Source organism: Phyllobates terribilis, unplaced genomic scaffold (assembly GCF_046119375.1).
Source record: "Phyllobates terribilis strain yellow unplaced genomic scaffold, ASM4611937v1 Scaffold_9__5_contigs__length_417890890, whole genome shotgun sequence".
Classification (NCBI taxonomy): Eukaryota; Metazoa; Chordata; class Amphibia; order Anura; family Dendrobatidae; genus Phyllobates; species Phyllobates terribilis.
In genome coordinates this window covers 228,177,325-228,195,383 of record NW_027362769.1, presented here as the reverse complement: position 1 = coordinate 228,195,383, position 18,059 = coordinate 228,177,325, and the positions used below count along the sequence as shown (strand labels likewise).

General features: G+C 47.4%; 1 protein-coding gene across 1 annotated transcript in view; it reads right to left on the bottom strand.

Annotated features, from left to right (window-relative positions):
• LOC141160938 (uncharacterized) overlaps positions 1-17,549 on the bottom strand; it is a 265,431-nt gene extending 247,882 nt beyond the window's left edge. Inside the window, exons 1-2 of the mRNA XM_073645733.1 lie at positions 17,417-17,549; positions 17,177-17,322 (exon numbers count right to left, since the gene is read on the bottom strand). The gene's annotated coding sequence lies outside the window, so the exon portion shown is untranslated. The remainder of the gene's footprint in view (positions 1-17,176; positions 17,323-17,416) is intronic.
• Positions 17,550-18,059: the final 510 nt, after the last annotated feature.

Here is an 18,059-nt window from a genome sequence, read left to right as displayed (position 1 = left end):
CTGACAAACTGCTCAGAAGACACAACTAAGACATGGAAAAGTGACAAGTACATATAGTCATGCGAAAAAAAAAGAGGTGGAGGAGTAAAAGGAGGGGGAGACACAGATATAGGCATGTCATGCCCTTCTAAAATCAAGAAAGGCTGGAGTGAAAATCTAAAATCAGCCTACCAACACCCAGATGTCGTGACAAAAAAATTAAAAAAAGAAATATCTTTAGGTAGAATGGCGGTTCCATTCAGAACACTTTCCTTACAAGACGTAGTGGTATCCCTGTTGTGAGTTGTGCCAAAAACGGAACCCAATACATTCGGACTAATCCACCATTTGTCATATCCAAGGGGCAGGTCAGTAAACGACAACATTGACGCGGAACCAAGTACAGTAGTATATACTGTACATCCTTTGACAAGGCAATCAGGCGGATCAAGAATTTGGGAAGGGTCACCCTAATGGCCAAAACAGACATTGATGCGGCGTTACGGTTACTTACTACCTGTGCCTCCGAATAGTGTCCACCTATTGGGCTGCTTCTGAGAAGGAGCATACTATATAGATTGCTGTTTGCCCATGTGGTGGTCCAGATCCTGCTCACTATTTGAGGCGTTTAGTTGCTTCCTCGAATGGGTTGTAATGGACGTTTCTAAGGGGGCACATATTATCCATTACCTCGACAACTTCTTATGCCTGTGCCCAAAAGATTCGCCACAGTGTGAATACACGCGGTAGTCCACCTGTGAGAAGGAGAGAGCTGGAGGTAGAGCGGACACCACAGAGCCGAGGGGTTAGATGGAGAACGGAAGAAGGAAAGAGGGCGAGGGAGGTAAGGGAGTACAGTGGAAGGCCGACCTGAGCTCCCCCACGTTCCTGCTGGGCGGGGAACAGCCCTGGGAAGAAAAGCCGCTTGCGCATCCCTTTGAGCTTACGGGCGCGAGCGGGCAGAGGGACTACGCTGGAGTGCGAAGCTGACATGGCCAGTCCGTTCCTGCCCGTGCGACCTCCGTGTCGCCGGGTTTGTGCCAGAGCCACGGTGGACCCTGACGGCCAGCCCCCCTCTCCCAATACTGGTGCCTGTCTGCTGGTGGGTCAAGCCCCCCCGCAGTGGGGGGGGGAGTAACATCTGCAGAAGAAAGACCATCTTCCAGCCAAACTAAGATGTCTACTTCTTTTCGTGGACAATGTGATACGATCCCTTTCTTACGGACACGCCCATCGCTACAAATTCCAGATGAGGCACAAAAACAGCAGGTGCTTCAACAGATATCAAGTACTCCTTCAAGTGGGCTCTCCTCCACCTCAACTTCAACATCACAAATACTCCAGTCCTCAGAGGTGTCACCCCAATCGCACTTGCTTCCTCACAGCTCCCAAGTCTCCAGCTGCCCGTCTGAGTATGGGGTAACACAGATGGTCGAGTCTGCACAGCTGTTTACTCATACTATAGCCTGGGAAATGGAGGTCTGCTCCAGAGCTTCTGTTAATCCAGACGAGGAAATGATCTGCACTGATGCCCAGAATCTTTATGAGTTGGATCCAGGACCAGATGAAGAAGGTTCTGAGCATAATGTAGACCCTCGTTCCCAAACTGTAACTCCTGTTGGTGGAGACAATGATGAAGACGATGATGAGACTCAAATACCAGATTGGAGCGACAACTTGACTTTTTGGTCAGGGCAGGAAGAGGTTGGCTCTGAGGACGACGGGTGTGAGAACACACAGGGTGATGATGACGAGGTTGGAGATCCCACTTACTGTCAACCCACAGTCAGCCAGTCGATGAGGTCAGCAGAGGAGGTGGAGGAGGATGTGACTAGCCCAGGGGATGGGGATGACTTGGTACCCGGGCCTTTGCCTGGCCTTGGGGATGTCGCGGTGGTCGGCTCCCGGGCCCGTACCCTGGGGTCACTCTTTAAAAGGGTGGATAATTGTTAATTTTATAAGAGTTCGTGAAGCCACTGTGGTATCTGGTGAGAAGCACCAGCGCTGCAGCAGTCCACTGAGGCCGGTGATAAGGCAGCTCGATGGTATAGCTCCCCACAGGTGGAGCTAGGCCTCAGAAAAGCGTATGCAGGGGGAATGCAGGACAGGCGAGACCCAGCTGGGTCAGAGCAAGAACGGGAATGGACACGGTAGTCACTTCAGTACCTTTCACTGGTGGAAATTCAGGCACATCCCGGAGCACTGTAGGGTGAAGGGTGCATATCAGGATCCTCCCCAATGAGCGGGTGTAGGGCCTCCTGTTTCTTGCCTCTGCGTAGTAAGTTTCTGACCTGCCTGGAGCTAGGCCTAACTTTGTCTCTGTCCTGCGCTGGCTGATCTTGTGGTAGGGCCTTGTCTTGGAGTTCACGCTCCCAGTATGTGGGGCCTAAGCATCTCCTGGCTCTGTTACGTATCAGCACCTTAGCGATCCTGGGACTTGTAGTTCTCCAGGGATTCCGGTTATGCCTTACTGGGTCATAGAGATCCCGGTAAGCTCGGATCCGGTGTATGGTAAATGCTTCGGGGTGAGCTGGTTAAGCTCCTCTGCCCCCTATGTACTAACTCTCCACTCGCCTTCGGCCTACTCGGGCCCTCACTAGGCTATACACACTAACGGCAGCTAGCCGCGCTTCACCGATCTTATGGCGCCGGCACACGTTAAGCTCTAACTGGGCTCCCTGAATCTAGCTAACAGGAGCCTCGTGCTCCACTGCTGAACTATTAACTGAGTTCTCTAGACTAGACTGAGCTCCACTGCAGACTTACCTCTCTTAGGCTTCTCTACTGCAGGAACTCTTCAGAGGAACTGAACTGCCTAGCTCCACCTTCCCTATTTATATCCCTAATGGGCTCCCTCTGCTGGTCTGAGGTGGAAGGTGGAGATGTGTGAATGTTTATGGGGGCCTCTTGTGGAGGATTCCATCAATGCACTCTTCTAGGATCTGTGATACCAAGTGCAGCTGGGCATCACAGATGACATTGACGACGAGGTTAGGTTGCGCCTTCCTGGACAGAGATGGAGTACTGGAAGCACGTCAACATCTGCATCCTCAACCACAACTCTGCCTCTGACAACAAGTCGTAGTGGCTCTTCAGGTCGCATGGGCTCTAAGCCTTGTATAGCCTGGGCATTTTTTCAGATCGATAAGGATGACCCAACTCATGTTATCTGTAATATTTGTCACCAAAAGCTAAGTAGAGGCCAAAAAATCCATAGTTTGAGTACTTCATGCATGAACCGGCACATGGATATGAAGCATAAGTTGCAGTGGGAAGTTCACTGTGCTACAATGCGGCCTAGCGGGCCGGGCCAACCACCGTCTGCCCCATCTTGTGCATCCGCGACCTCTTCATCCTCTGTGACTGGAGGGACAGCAGTCACACATGTTTTAGAACGCAGACCTGCCACCTCTTTACCCGCAACAGCCAGTGTGATTGGCAGGTCATCATTTCATTTGGAAGTGGAAACACCAGCTGGTGTTGAGCGCTCTCCGACATCGAGAGCACCACCTTTGGATCAAGGCAACCTAACTTTTCCGCCTGCATCTTCCTCACAGACCGGCAGTTTGCCGGGGACACCCTACTCAACCCCGTCTAAGCACAACAGCCAGCCCTCGGTCCCTCAGATGTGGACAAGTAAAAGACCATTTCCTCCTAGCCATGACAAAGCTAAGAGGTTGAATTTCACCATCTGCAAGCTGTTGGCTACAGAAATGCTGCCTTTCCGCCTGGTGGACCCAGAGGATTTTCGAGACCTTATGTCCGTCGCAGTGCCCCAGTACCAGATGCCCAGTCGGCACTACTTCTCAAAGAAAGGTGTGCCTGCGCTCCACCAGCATGTCGCACACAATATCACCGCTTCTTTGAGAAACTCTGTGTGTGACAGGGTGCATTTCACCACAGACACTTGGGCGAGTAGGCATGGACAGGGGCGTTACATGTCGCTGACTGGGCACTGGGTAACTATGGTGACAGCAGGACAAGGGGCTGCTGTCCAAGTCTTGCCGTTCCCACGAGTTGTACATCAATCCTCTTTATCTAGAAGTTCCTCCACTGCTTCTGCCTCCTCAACCTCCTCTCGGTCCTCCACCTGCACCCAAAGCCTGTCTGGTAATGCCACCCACTTTCTAACTGCGCAGAAGGAATCCTGCACACCTCCTTACTATGCTGGCAGCAGGGCTCAATGGCATCAGGCGGTGTTTACTTTGAAATGTCTGGGAAATGTGAGTCACACAGCTGAGGAGTTGTGGTCAGCTCTGGAGACCCAGTTTCATGAATGGTTGTCTCCACTGGACCTGCAACCAGGGAAGGCCGTGTGCGACAATGCTGCAAACCTGGGTGCGGCCCTTCGCCGGGGCAATGTCACACACGTGCCTTGTATGGCTCACGTGTTGAACCTGTATGTATGTCCAGCAATTTTTAGCCCACTATCCTGGACTAGATGGCCTTCTGCAGAGGGCACGGTCGCTGTGTGCTCACTTCCGCCGTTCGCATCCCGCAGCTCAACAACTTACATCTCTACAGAAGTCGTTGGGCCTGCCAGTTCACCGGCTGAAATGCGATGTGCCGACACGGTGGAATTCAACTCTGCACATGCTGCAGCGACTGTGGCAGCACCGACGAGCCCTGGTGCAATACGTTCTGACGTATAGCCTGGGCCAACGAGATCCAGAGGTGGGGCAAATCACGCTGCAGGAGTGGTCTCAGATCAGGGACCTATGAAGTTGATTCGCCCCCTGGGCCGTGGGGTACCCGCAGCCAGGCCGGTAGACGCCGGGGGTTGTAGTCACTGTGGCGGTGACCCGGTCCGTGACCCAGGGCGGTCAATCCAAGGGTAATTTGTATATATAGGTTTTATAATGTCTGACTACGCCACCTGTGCAGTGCGACCAAAGGGTCCGCCGCTGCGGAACAGTCCTCTGAAGCTGGTGGTTTTGCAGCAATGGTATTATTACTCCCCACAGGAAGAGTGTAGCTTCAGGGCAGTGTGGGTGGATGATGGTGGTTGTAGTGCAGGGAGTCAGTAATGAACACAGAGTCTGTGTGATGCAGTCCCAAGATCTTTACTCACAGTTGTTGCAGTCCAGATTACAGGTACCAGAGCAATCTCCCCCGTCGTGCTGTGCGTACTCAGTGAGGGGCTCAGTCCACCCCCAGATAGCTCCGGAGTACTTAGCAGGACCCCCTTCTGTGTGTCCTTTCTCTGGCCTTCTCCCTGCACCTCACACCCAGTGACACTTCTATCCGGTATCCTCGGGCCTTGGCGGGCGACGTGTGTTCCGTCCCCTGGGTCCTATGTGGCTACCTTCTTAGTGAGACTGGTGTGGACTTTGGCCTGCAGTACATGAAATGCTGCAGCCTCCGGTTTCTAGTTGAGCCTTGCTGTTTCTACGCTAGTTGAGGGACCGGTTCCCCTTATCTGGCCTGACCCCTCTACCTCCTGGTAGCAGCGGGCGTACGGGTGGCCTTCTGCACGGCCCGTACCCCTAGGGTCCCTTCGGTTCCTGGAGCCTTCCTGCTCCCACTCCTCTCTTCTCTCCTTCAGTCCTGGGCCTCCCAGGCTAGGCCCGCCTCCGGAGCAGAGCTCATGCAGAGCCTCTGCTCCTGTCACTTCTCCTCCTCTGACTGGCTTGCTCTTTCTAAGATGGCTTCCTATTTATACTCTCCCTGTCATGTGCTCCCCTAAGCTGCTTTCTCCGCCCACACCCACTACACAGGACCCTCCCGCCAGCTAGGGACCTGAGACTGTGCTCTCCCTTAGGAGCAATCTCGCCCTACCCCCACTGCGGGTATGTGTTGGATGCAGGTGTTAGGGTCCCAAGCCATACTCCTTCCTTACCTGAGGGTGAGATACCACACCTCTGGGTGAGATGCAGTACCTCTGTGGCGAATGAACCCTCAGGGGCACCACACACCCTTCTGCTCAGTTTTGAAATGGCGACGAAGATGTTTAGTGCTGACGATGCCATTATCAGCATGACTATTCCGGTGATTTACATGCAGGAGCACACGTTAAACAGAATTCAGAGTCAGGTGGTGGGAGAAGAGGAGGTGGAGGAAGTAGAGGAGGAGTCATATGCGGAAGGGATAACATCTCCAAGGTCCAGACGGTCGGCAGCACCAAGGCGGCAGGCATGGGAGGGTGGGGGAGAGGGATTAACCAGGGTGCATGGTAGCAGCCAAACTGTTGAGGAAGGTGCAGGAGCCGAGGAAGAACTGGAGGACGCACTGGCGATGGGCATGTAAGACTCATCAGATGAGGGAGACCTTGATCACATTTCTGTTGTGTGAGGTTGGGGGGAGAGGGCAGAGGAAGGAAGCATGATTCTTACCTCGCTACCAACACAACAAGGACTTGGTCCTCCTGGATGCGCAAGACACATGAGTGCCTTCTTGCTGCACTACCTGCAACATGACCCTTGGATTTTCAGAATTCTAAGTAATCCCGACTACTGTGTTGCCACACTCTTAGATCCCCGGTACAAAAGTAAATTTGCCGAAATAATTCCTGCCATAGAAAGGGATTCACGCATGCAAGAGTATCAGCAGAGGCTGTTGCAGAATCTTACATGTGCTTTTCCACAAAACACCAGTGGTGCACGTAGTGAATCTCACAGTTCTAACTTGCAAACCGTGGGACTGTCGAGTCTTCATCACTCAAACCGTAACATAACACAGTATCTGTTGGTAACAGCAATTTTGTGGAATCGTTTCACCACTTTTTTAGACCATCCTTTGCAAGGCCACAGGAGACAAGAAGTCTGACACATAGTCAACGCCTAGAGAGGATGGTACAGGAGTATCTCCAAGTGAACATCGAAGCCATGACTGTGTCACTGGACCCTTGCTCATTTTGGGATTCCAATCTGGAAAAATGTCCGGAGCTCGCCACTCACGCCCTGGAGATCTTGTCATGCCCTGCAGCCAGCGTTCTCTCTGAATGTGTGTTCAGCGCTGCTGGTGGTGTGCTGACAGATAAGTGCACGCGGCTGTCCACTGAGAATGTAGACAGACTCACGTTCATAAAGATGAACAAACCATGGATCCGCAAGGAGTTTTCTACCCCTGTGTCATCCTGGGGAGACTAAAAGCTTGAGCATTTGGTAAAATCACCTCACCAACCGTTTTAAGCAACTCTGGGGCAATTGATGCCACTTAAGTGGTGTCTGTGCCACAACTTTTGGAAAAAATGGAGACTCTTTTTGGAGTCCCCTTGCTGTGTTTTACGTGACGCTGGCATCGTCAATTCCAGGTGGGTTGGGTCGCCCCCCCCCCTTTTCACTGTAAGAAACTACATACACTATGGCTTGGGGTAACACAGATGGTTGAGTCTAAAGAGCTGTTTACTCAGAGGTCTGCTCCAAAGCTTCAGTGTCTGCTAGTCAGCGTAGAATTTTTAACTGCATCTAGCCTAGGCAATACTTTGGGCGTAGTAGCCCAGCTGCGAAGCAAGCTGCACCGCCTGTGTATCTAATAAGAATTTTTAAATGCATCTAGCCTAGGCAGACTGTGGGGACCCCCAACCAAACCCAGACGCTCAGCCCTCCTACCGCCCCCCTTTCCTTGACAATGTAATAATGTAACTCTTACAACTGGATGGGTGAGGATCGGTCACAGCTTTATTAACTCTTTATACTCATTCCATTAGAAAGGCATTTTATTTCTAAAATAATTCAGCTTGTTGCAGCATGCCCTGGGTCTCCACACCGGCAAGTTGGCCAACAAGTGTAACTCTCCAACATGTCCTTTCTATTTCCAGGCCACGGAGGATCCTGCGTACTCGTATGCAGGACTCTGACCCCCATCCATCACTCTTAACGCTTCTTCCACTCTGTCCTGGAGTCCTGACAGGAATATGTCCAGTACAATATCCATTAAGTGAACACCGTCGGGGCGTATGAGGCCAGCTTTATCTCCTTCCAGTTGTCGGTGTTGTATCACTACACCACCTCGGTCTCTTCTAAATTTTGCCATCCGAATATTTATTACCCGCCTTGTCCGTTCGATGGCCGTGATGTCTCGCGCACCTTGCCATACCGCTATCGGCACAATCTCTGACCATACTATAGTTAGTTTTGTGAAAAATTCTCTGAAGCACTCAGTGTCTAGTTTCATTATTACCATTAGTTATGTGCTCTTGTGATGACCTAGGTCGTTTCCCCCGGCCTGTATAACTAAGATGACCGGACCTCTTGCCTCTCTCCCTACCTTGATTACCTCCATTAGTACATGTGGCCATAGCAGGCCTCTAATACCTCTCCAGTTGAAATATGTGTTATGAAACTCTAATTTCCTCCCGCCTGGGCGGCCTTTCGCCCTTTTTTCTGCCCAATGTATATATACGAGTGGCCTATCACCCACGCTGTTGACTTAGCGTCACCTGTAAATGAAACAAACCACGTTAGGATAACAAGTCCGGTCTTATGTATCTCGCCAAACACGTGGATCGCCATCTCCCTATCCTCTGAACTTCCATTTCTGACAGTCCTGCTCTTGCTGCTTCCGTGGCCGCGCCTATGCGGAATGAGTGGGTTCCATAATCTTTGGGGTGGTTCCCTGCCGATGTTATGCATTTATTAAATATAGCTTGGAACTGGTATCTTGATAATGGCATTCCATCAATGTGTGATAGGAAGAAATTACTTTGTGACCTGATGGTTATATATGTTTTTACTATTGTTACCCGACTCAGTGTACCGTTTGTGGGTTGTAGAAGTACCCAAGTGCCCCTGCCCGCTGGAACCGTTTTCGATTGGCGCATGCGTAGACGTATTGCATTATTGGCTATGACTACGTCCTGGTGTAATAAGCCTCCACTGGTGGTAATTTTGGATTGAGGGACTAATTTGCTTATGCATAGCGCCTCGAAGAAGGCGATCGCAAATGCAGTAGACAGTAGTGTTGCTTCAAATTGTGAGTTTCATGTTAATGGTGTTAGGGATATGATGTGAGAAATCAGTTTTAGTGACACGGGACGGGACGTCTACACTCCTGACTTGGCTGACCCCTTTTCCACCCTTTTATGGATTGTCTGATGATGAATCTCTTTGTCACATCTCCCCAATTCAGTAGTTGGAAGTGAAATGCTACTCCGGTCAGACACCGCTGCGCTGACGCCCCTGATATGCCCCTCATCATTAGCTGGTGGAGAAATTCTATGGTGACTTGTAATCTGGCTTGTTCACATTGGTCAACCCGTCTGACTGCTACTAGTCATGTCCACTCTTCCCATGCCTTACCGTATGCTTGCCACGTCGACGGGGCAACTGACGCTCTGATTAATGGCATCAACTATTCGCCACTAGATCCCATAGGGAGGGTGGGCAACTGTTGCCCGATGGGTGGGCGTTGGGGAGGAGCTCTGTGAAAATCTGCCAATTGAATTGTGATAAAGCGTTAGCAGCAGCTTTAGACCCCTCAGCATCGTGGCTAGCGCGGACCCATACATTGTGTTTTAGACACAGGAATGCTAGCTGGCGTAGTAGGCCTAGCACTGGGAGCGACGATGATGCCATCTTATTAATGCAGTGCACTAGGCTGGTGTTTTTTGTTATGAAGCGTATATTTTTGTTAGCCAGGCGCCCAATATTTCTATTGCTACCACTATTGGGAAGAAAAATTATTTTCCGGGCTAGATGCAGCTAAAAATTATTATTAATTTCAAAGCTGGTGGAGCTTGGCATAGATGGCCTAATACAATGAGTACCACACACTGCTAATATGCCCAAAATTATTTTCCAGGCAAGATGCAGCTAAAAATTATTAGTAATTTGAAAGCTGGTGGAGCTTAGTATAGATGGCCTAATAGAATGAGTACCACACACTGCTAATATGCCCAAAATTATTTTACAGGCAAGATGCAGCTAAAAATTCTTATTAATTTCAAAGCTGGTGGAGCTTGGTATAGATGGCCTAATACAATGAGTACCACACACTGCTACAAGCCCAAATATTTTTTCAGAGCTAGATGCAGATAAAAATTATTTTTAATTTGCAACCTGGTGGAGGTTAGTATAGATGAACTAATAGAACAAGTCCCACACACTGCTACAAGCCCAAATATTTTTTCAGAGCTAGATGCAGATAAAAATTATTTTTAATTTGCAACCTGGTGGAGGTTAGTATAGATGGACTAATAGAACAAGTCCCACACACTGCTACAAGCCCAAATATTTTTTCAGAGCTAGATGCAGATAAAAATTATTTTTAATTTGCAACCTGGTGGAGGTTAGTATAGATGAACTAATAGAACAAGTCCCACACACTGCTACAAGCCCAATTTTTTTTTCAGAGCTAGATGCGGATAAAAATTATTTTTAATTTGCAACCTGGTGGAGGTTAGTATAGATGGACTAATAGAACAAGTCCCACACACTGCTACAAGCCCAAATATTTTTTCAGAGCTAGATGCAGATAAAAATTATTTTTAATTTGTAACCTGGTGGAGGTTAGTATAAATGGACTAATAGAACAAGTCCCACACACTGCTACAAGCCCAATTTTTTTTTCAGAGCTAGATGCAGATAAAAATTAGTTTTAATTTGCAACCTGGTGGAGGTTAGTATAGATGGACTAATAGAACAAGTCCCACACACTGCTACAAGCCCAAATATTTTTTCAGAGTTAGATGCAGATAAAAATTATTTTTAATTTGCAACCTGGTGGAGGTTAGTATAGATGGACTAATAGAACAAGTCCCACACACTGCTACAAGCCCAAATATTTTTTCAGAGCTAGATGCAGATAAAAATTATTTTTAATTTGCAACCTGGTGGAGGTTAGTATAGATGGACTGATAGACTGATGCTATGCCCAAAAGGTTTTACTTGGCTAGGTGCAGTAAAAAAATGTGTATTCTATACACAGGTGGTGTAGCTTGCAACACAGATAGGCTACTCCACTGACTAACACACACTGCAAGAGGCCAAAAAGGATTTGCTTAGCTAGATTTAGCCAAATGCTGTGAAAAAAACTTGCACAGCACTGGCACAGACCTGCCTGGCAAAAAGTAATAGGAACTGATGTAACCTAGCCCTCAAAAGGACTGCAACCACAACTATTCCCTACTCCCAACCTATCTATTTAAGAGCACAGACCTGCCTGATAAAAGTGATAGGAACTGATGTAACCTAGTCCTCAAAAGGACTGCAATTACAATTAGTCCCTACTCCCAACCTATCTATTTAAGAGCACAGACCTGCCTGATAAAAGTCGTAGGAAATGATGTAACCTAGTCCTCAAAAGGACTGCAATCACAACTATTCCCTACTCCCAAGCTATCTGTATATCTCAGAGAAAATTGGCTTGAAATGAACAAGGTATAGCGCACACAGCAACAGCGGTGCCGTCTAACACGCAGCTGCAGCAATGAGATAATGGTGGCTACGTGGAAAATGGCTGGGTCTTATAGGGCAAGGACATGTGACATACACTGCCAATGACACATGCCCTTGCTTGTGTGAAAAAAAGCAGTTCGCTCCGTGTGTGCACTGCTGATAGGCTGACAGATTGCACCTCCCCAGTGTAAGTGCGGGAAAGAGAAAAAAAAATGGAGATCTTCATTATTTATGCAGAGATCCATCCCCTGCCCCCCCCCCCCGCCCCGCTGTACACTCAAACTGCATATTAACATTAATTTTCAGCATTACTGAGAAAAAATCCAGTTATGATTTTGGTGCATGAACAGTTATCGAACATAACCTCGAACAGCCGGATTTTTTTCAAATCGTTCGTGTTCGCCGAACGGCTCGAACACCGCCCAAAATAGCTTGAATTTGAGATTGGCAAACAGTTTGAGTCGAACACCGCTCATCTCTAATTATCATATAGTTTGTCTTTTTACAGGTGACTGAATCCCAATGAGATATTAGAACGTGACATTTTTGTTTGTGGACTCCAAGAAGAGAATCAGAGGAATCACATAACACGTAATTAATTCTCGTATTAATTACTGATAATCGTTGGTCTAAGCTTAAGTTCTTGACTGGTGGAGGTGTAATAACACCCACCTTCCTGATACATGAAAATATACTGTATGTGTTTTTTCTAATGTATATCTTCTATACACAACTCCTAGTATAACACCACCAAATCTCAGGTACAGAGATAGGGAACATTTCTTCTCATTATCCCCTGTCTTCCAAATTGTGATTCCCCCTCTTATACTGTATTTCATAACATACACCTGCTATCAGCTACCGACCGAGCACAGGAATAATACCATACTGTGGACTGACTGTCTATATCATTTGCACTAGTCTGTGGGCTTACTGACCACAACATTCACAACAGAATATAGACCGGCTCATCCCAGCACTAACACTAGTTGTGGACTTATTTACCACATTATTTATGCTGAACTAAGGACCGACTGATTATAATATTTACACTACACGGTGGAATGACTGACCACAACATTTACAATAGACTGTGCACCGACTGACCATAGCATTTACACTAGGTGTGGACCGACTGAGCACAGTAATAATAGCAGTCTGTGGACTGACTGTCACACCAGGTGTAAGTGCAACACAGAGGGAAAAGGGAGAGGGAGCCCAGACACTAGGGAAAGGGGGAAGTGGAGACCTCCTAGTCTGGTCTAGCGTCACCCTGTCTCAACTAATGTTCCTATATAGCCTCCTCAGCTATCGCCGATCGCGTGTTTCACCCTACTTTTGCTGACGTATGCCTACGGCTAGGAATGGAAGGAGATGAGCACTAGTCAACTTCCACTAAAACTCTAAAGACAACAAGGGAAGACAAATCAGGGGAAATGGCTTAGCTTTAGATGAACTCCAAATGTGCACATGGCCTCAAGCTCCAGAGAGGATGAGGTACTGCTCTTGCTAAGCTTCACAAGTAGAAATGAATACAACCGAGGATTTCAGCCAGAAGTCAATGAAGCTGGACGTGTTTGCTCAAGCTCTGTGACCCCGCCAAGCTATCTATAACAATCCTTCTGCATTCTAAGCCATTTTAGACCCTTTTTGCCCACATATTACTCACCTGATTGTGAGCTACCATCTGAGACCTCTCTGGACCGGATCGGCCTCATTTAGGCGAAGATAGGGATTGAGGCCTACTCCCGCCTCGTGATGGCGACTTCTCCAGAGGACCCTCACCCATCCCTGCATCATCACCAGCCTACCTCTCCAGTGCGGAGGCCCGCAACCGCGGATTGAGGTACTGTGACAGACGGGGTCCCTCTGTGGAGCCTTTGCGGGAAACCGTGGTGCGCGGTGTTGAGACGTGGGGAGCCTGTGTCGGCGCTTGGACCAGTGCGAGACTGCGGTGTTTCCTGCCCCTGGGACCAGCCCATCGTTCATCGCGGATAGATGCCCTGCTGGTCGGGGCACACGGTGTCGGCGAGGGACTCGGAGCCTGGTGTCTCCTGGGGCGACTGAGGGTGAAGAGAGGAGTTTGAGAAAAGGGACGCCATCTTGGGACGTGGCCCCCTTCCATAACCCGTGTTCAGCGGAGCCGACAGCGGTGGAGGTGTGGTGCTGTGATCGCAGGAGTGACGACTGGCCGGTGACCCCCCCCTCTTCCCTTCGGAGAACGGGAGGACCGTAAGGAAGTGAAGATCCGACTGGCAGTGGGGGACGGGCGGATCGCCGCCGCCAACTTGTATTTAAGGGTCGCTGCGCCAGACCTTGCGCGGTGAGTAACCTCTCCAGTGGCTAAACAATCCTCCTATCATTCCCCCGTTATCTCTCAGCATACTACCAACCTGCAGTGGCTCTTCTACTTTATCTGAGCTTTAGGACTTCCCCTGCACTATCACTCATAAAAGGCCATTGGTGTGTGTGTGGAGGTGAAATTTGAACTGGAGGAGAAGGAGCAAAAGTGCAGACATAGGATTTGGATGCTGCAGTGTGCTACTGCCACCTACTGTCCTTTTTTGGAATCGCACTTGCTGCACATATTCTACAGTATGACTTAGTATAGAAATGACTCTATGATCTTCTAAATATTAACATTTGGACCACTGACAATATCCTGTAACACATATTAAATTGCCAACTACAAGTTCACCCCTTATACTGCATACGCCTCTCGGGGAAAGCAACATGAGTCCTAATAGACAACAATCTGCAGCTGAGAAACTGAAACCCTACACCAGAGGGAATAACTCGGCGACAGCCCAGAGATCCTCAAAACTATCTCAAGGGGAGGCACCATTACTACAAGAACCAGATGATATGAACTCAGACCCTACTCTGAAGTAGGTCTCTACACAATTGCTGGCTGCTATTCAAGACTGCACAGCCTCCCTGACTGGGAAATTTGAGGAGGTTAAAACTGATCTGGGACTACTTCACAATGATATGTCAAATCTGGGAGAGAAAGTCCGACAGGCGGAGGATAGAATCTCAAATCTGGAGGACCAAATAACACCTTTGCCAGAGCGTATTCGAGAAATAGAACAAAAAATGGAACTGTGTATACAAAAGAATGATGATTTGGAGAATAGACTGAGGCGAAACAACATCCGTATAATAGTATTGCCTGAGAGAGCAGAAGGAAACTACCTCAGTGACTTTGTGGAAAAATGGATACGTAGCCTATTTCCAGATGCCACTTTTTCTGCTGCATATGCGGTGGAAAGGGCACACCGGGTTCCAGGGAGACCAAATCCTCCGGGGGCCCCTCCCAGACCTCTACTGGCCAGATTCCTTAACTGGAAAGACAGAGACTATACTCTACAATTGGCACGGAAGGCCCAAGTGATTAAACATGAAAGCGTCACCGTAATGTTGTTTCCGGACTTTTCAGCTGACTTATAGAAACGAAGGATCTCATTCATAAAAGACGTCTGAAAAGTTCCAATGTGAGTATCCAGCTAGGCTAAGGGTGGCGGATGGTGAGAGGGTAGTTTTCTTTCAGAATCTTGTGGAAGCGGAGGAGTGGATTTCCAGGAGAGAGAGACGTCAGAGGCAGTAATGATAATACATGTTGATATGAAAAGTTTATTGTATTAACATTGAATTATTTGATTCAGATAGAGGACATCAATTTAAATCCTGAAGGATGTTGTTGAAATCAGAATACCTCTCTGAATTTAATCTAATGTCCGATTATCAAAACAAAACAGAACTTACACCCATAAGGTTGAGTTGGACAGTTCATATAGTGATTAAACAAAAGAAGTTTTGTCCTTCCTGAATTTATTAGCCAAGAGGGAGGGGCGAAGAGTAAATTGAAAGGGGTGGGATCCAGATTGTGATTATATATTCTCATGTTAATGTTCTTGGAAAGGGCTGATGAAAATTATTAAAAATTTGTATTGGGAAGGTGGCGAGGTATCCACTTCTTTGGGTACTAGTGCCTCAGTCCCGGGTCCGAGGACTTGGTTACCCTTTGGGTTTAGCAAAAACCAGGTTATCGGACCAATAATCCTTTAGTAGCCTTTATATAGAATTATTTAAGGTATATATTTTGAATCTATTGCAATTTGATATTAGTGGTTCGGATAGAAAAGTGGATAATTCCTTCTTTTCATAAAGGAGGGGGAGAGAGATTTTCTATTCATGCCTGTACTTAAGTTTTTGAAAGTTTATAGGCATCTCCAGTTGTATTTCTATGGCCACTACAGGTCATTTGTTTTATATCTGATTGTAATTTTAATTGAATGCGAGCACTGCACTCTTACTTCTTAGTTCAGAAATGGCCTACAAGTGATTGAAGCATGCACTCTTGAGGGGAATAATTTGCTTGGTCAAAATTTTAAATGGAACCTATATGGCCTCACATAAACGTCTCTCACGGAACATTAGGGGATTGGGGAATGCCAAGAAATGGAATATTGTATTCTCCCAGATACGTAAATCTCAGGCGCAAATAATATGCCTTCAGGAAACCCATTTAACTCCAAACACTGTGTCCAGAATGAACAAACCCTGGATACAGTGGCATAAACATGCCACACATACTTCTTATTCTAGTGGTGTAGTTACCATTGTGCATAAGTCAGTGAGATGGTCATTGCAAACTGTCAAAAGAGACTCAGAGAGTAGATTTATTTTCATATACGCATTTATAGACATGGTGCCATATGTAATACTCAACACATACACCCCACCACCAGCCAAAATGGATGTACTCCAACAGGCAGTGATTTTTGTATCACAGTACCCAGATGCTAAAATGTTATGTATGGGAGACTTTAATATGATTCTTAATACACACTTGGATAAAATGAGCCCTGCAAACACTAGGTCTGATAGTCAGGACATCACTTCTTTACATACTTTCATAACGGAGGTGGGTTGGATTGATTTGTGGAGACAGCAGCACCCACTCGAGAGAATTTTCCTGCTATACACCTGCTGTTCGATGTTTATCTAGAATTGATCATATATTTGGAAACAGTACTGCATTTTCAGATTTAAGTAAAATTGAATATTCCCCTAGAACGGTATCGGATCACGCTGCGCTGATAGCATCCCTTCATTTGGGGGGTCCTAATAGACCCAAGAGGTTTCGCATACATCCGTTTTGGTTGTCCCTTATAGGAGAACATGATAGGATACCAGATCAAGTGGAAGTATTTATAACAGACCATGGGGACTTCCCTGACAGATTGATAGTATGGGACACACTTAAAGCATATATAAGGGGATGCACTAAATCAACGATTTCTTACATTAAAAGGGAATCGTCTATTGGGGAGCAGAGGCTTGCCGAAGAATGCAAACTATTAGAAGCTGAATATATTAACAATCCCTCAGATAATTCCTTACATAATAGGCTTGGGAAAGGGAGGGAGTACCTGACCCATCTGCAGGAAAAAGCGCAGAGAAAACTTTTCTTTTCAAAACAAACTTACTTCGAGCTGGGCAACCAATCGAGTACATTTTTAGCATACATAGTCCAACAAAATCAGATGTCCCCATCAATATTAGCCATTAACACAAGGGAGGGTAGCCCGCTGCTTAAATCAGATCAGATTGCAAGCAGATTTTAAGAATACTATTGTCACGGTCTCCATACTTTCTTTGTCTGCTATGTTACTATTGTGTGGAGGCTGTCAGTCTGTTTTGGTTTTGCTGGGTCGTTTCTGCAATCATCTGTGTTCACTTCTCTTAATTAGTCTTCTACTTAGCTCCTTCACCCAGTGTCAATTGTACACTTGCTGTTGCCTGTGTAGGACTGATCTCTCTGTGCTCTGTGCCTGACCCAGCCTATTTTCCCTTACCTGGATTTTGACCATTTGCCTGTTATCTGACTTCTCTTTTGTCAGCTCCCTGTGTACTGCCTTGTCTTTTTGGTTTTCCTGACCCCGGCTTGTGTAGTGGCTTACTTCTCTGACTTCTCCTTGTTGTACTGTGCCATTTTCCTGGACTTGGAAAACAAAAACAGTAGGAGCTCCAATGGTGAAGAGCCTGAGGTTTGGGGGGGGGGGGGGAATGAAGGGGGAGATGTTGTGACCACTCACCTGGTCCTGTTGTGCAGAGGAGCCCTGCACAACAAGGGAAAACGCTTCCAGGTGGGAGTCTGTAAGATGATCACAACTTAGCAGGAACTGTTGTAGGGAGCTTCTGTCTGCTTCAGCGGTCACATGACCAGGACCGTGTGACCGAAGTGGGCATTCCACAATGACATCACGGCAGGTCCTGTAGTAAGCTAGTTGTAAACAGAGCAGCTTCCACCGCTCTCCACAAGGGAGATTAGCAATCAAGAAAGAAGGAATTCTGCGGTGTTAGTGAAGCGCTAGAACAACTAGACAGTGGATTAGGTTATAACACACAAACCTTTTATTGTTTAGTACGCTCTCTAACGCCACGACGCGTTTCGATAGCAGACGCTACCTGAGGAAGATAGTGTCTGCTATCGAAACGCGTCGTGGCGTTAGAGAGCGTACTAAACAATAAAAGGTTTGTGTGTTATAACCTAATCCACTGTCTAGTTGTTCTAGCGCTTCACTAACACCGCAGAATTCCTTCTTTCTTGATTTTCCTGGACTTGACTTTGGATTGTTTGACCTCCCTCTATTTATCCAGTAATTAGCACTTACATAATATTTCTTTCAGTAATATTAGTCTCTTCTCTCCTCTTCTGAGACTGTTATTTCTGTAGTG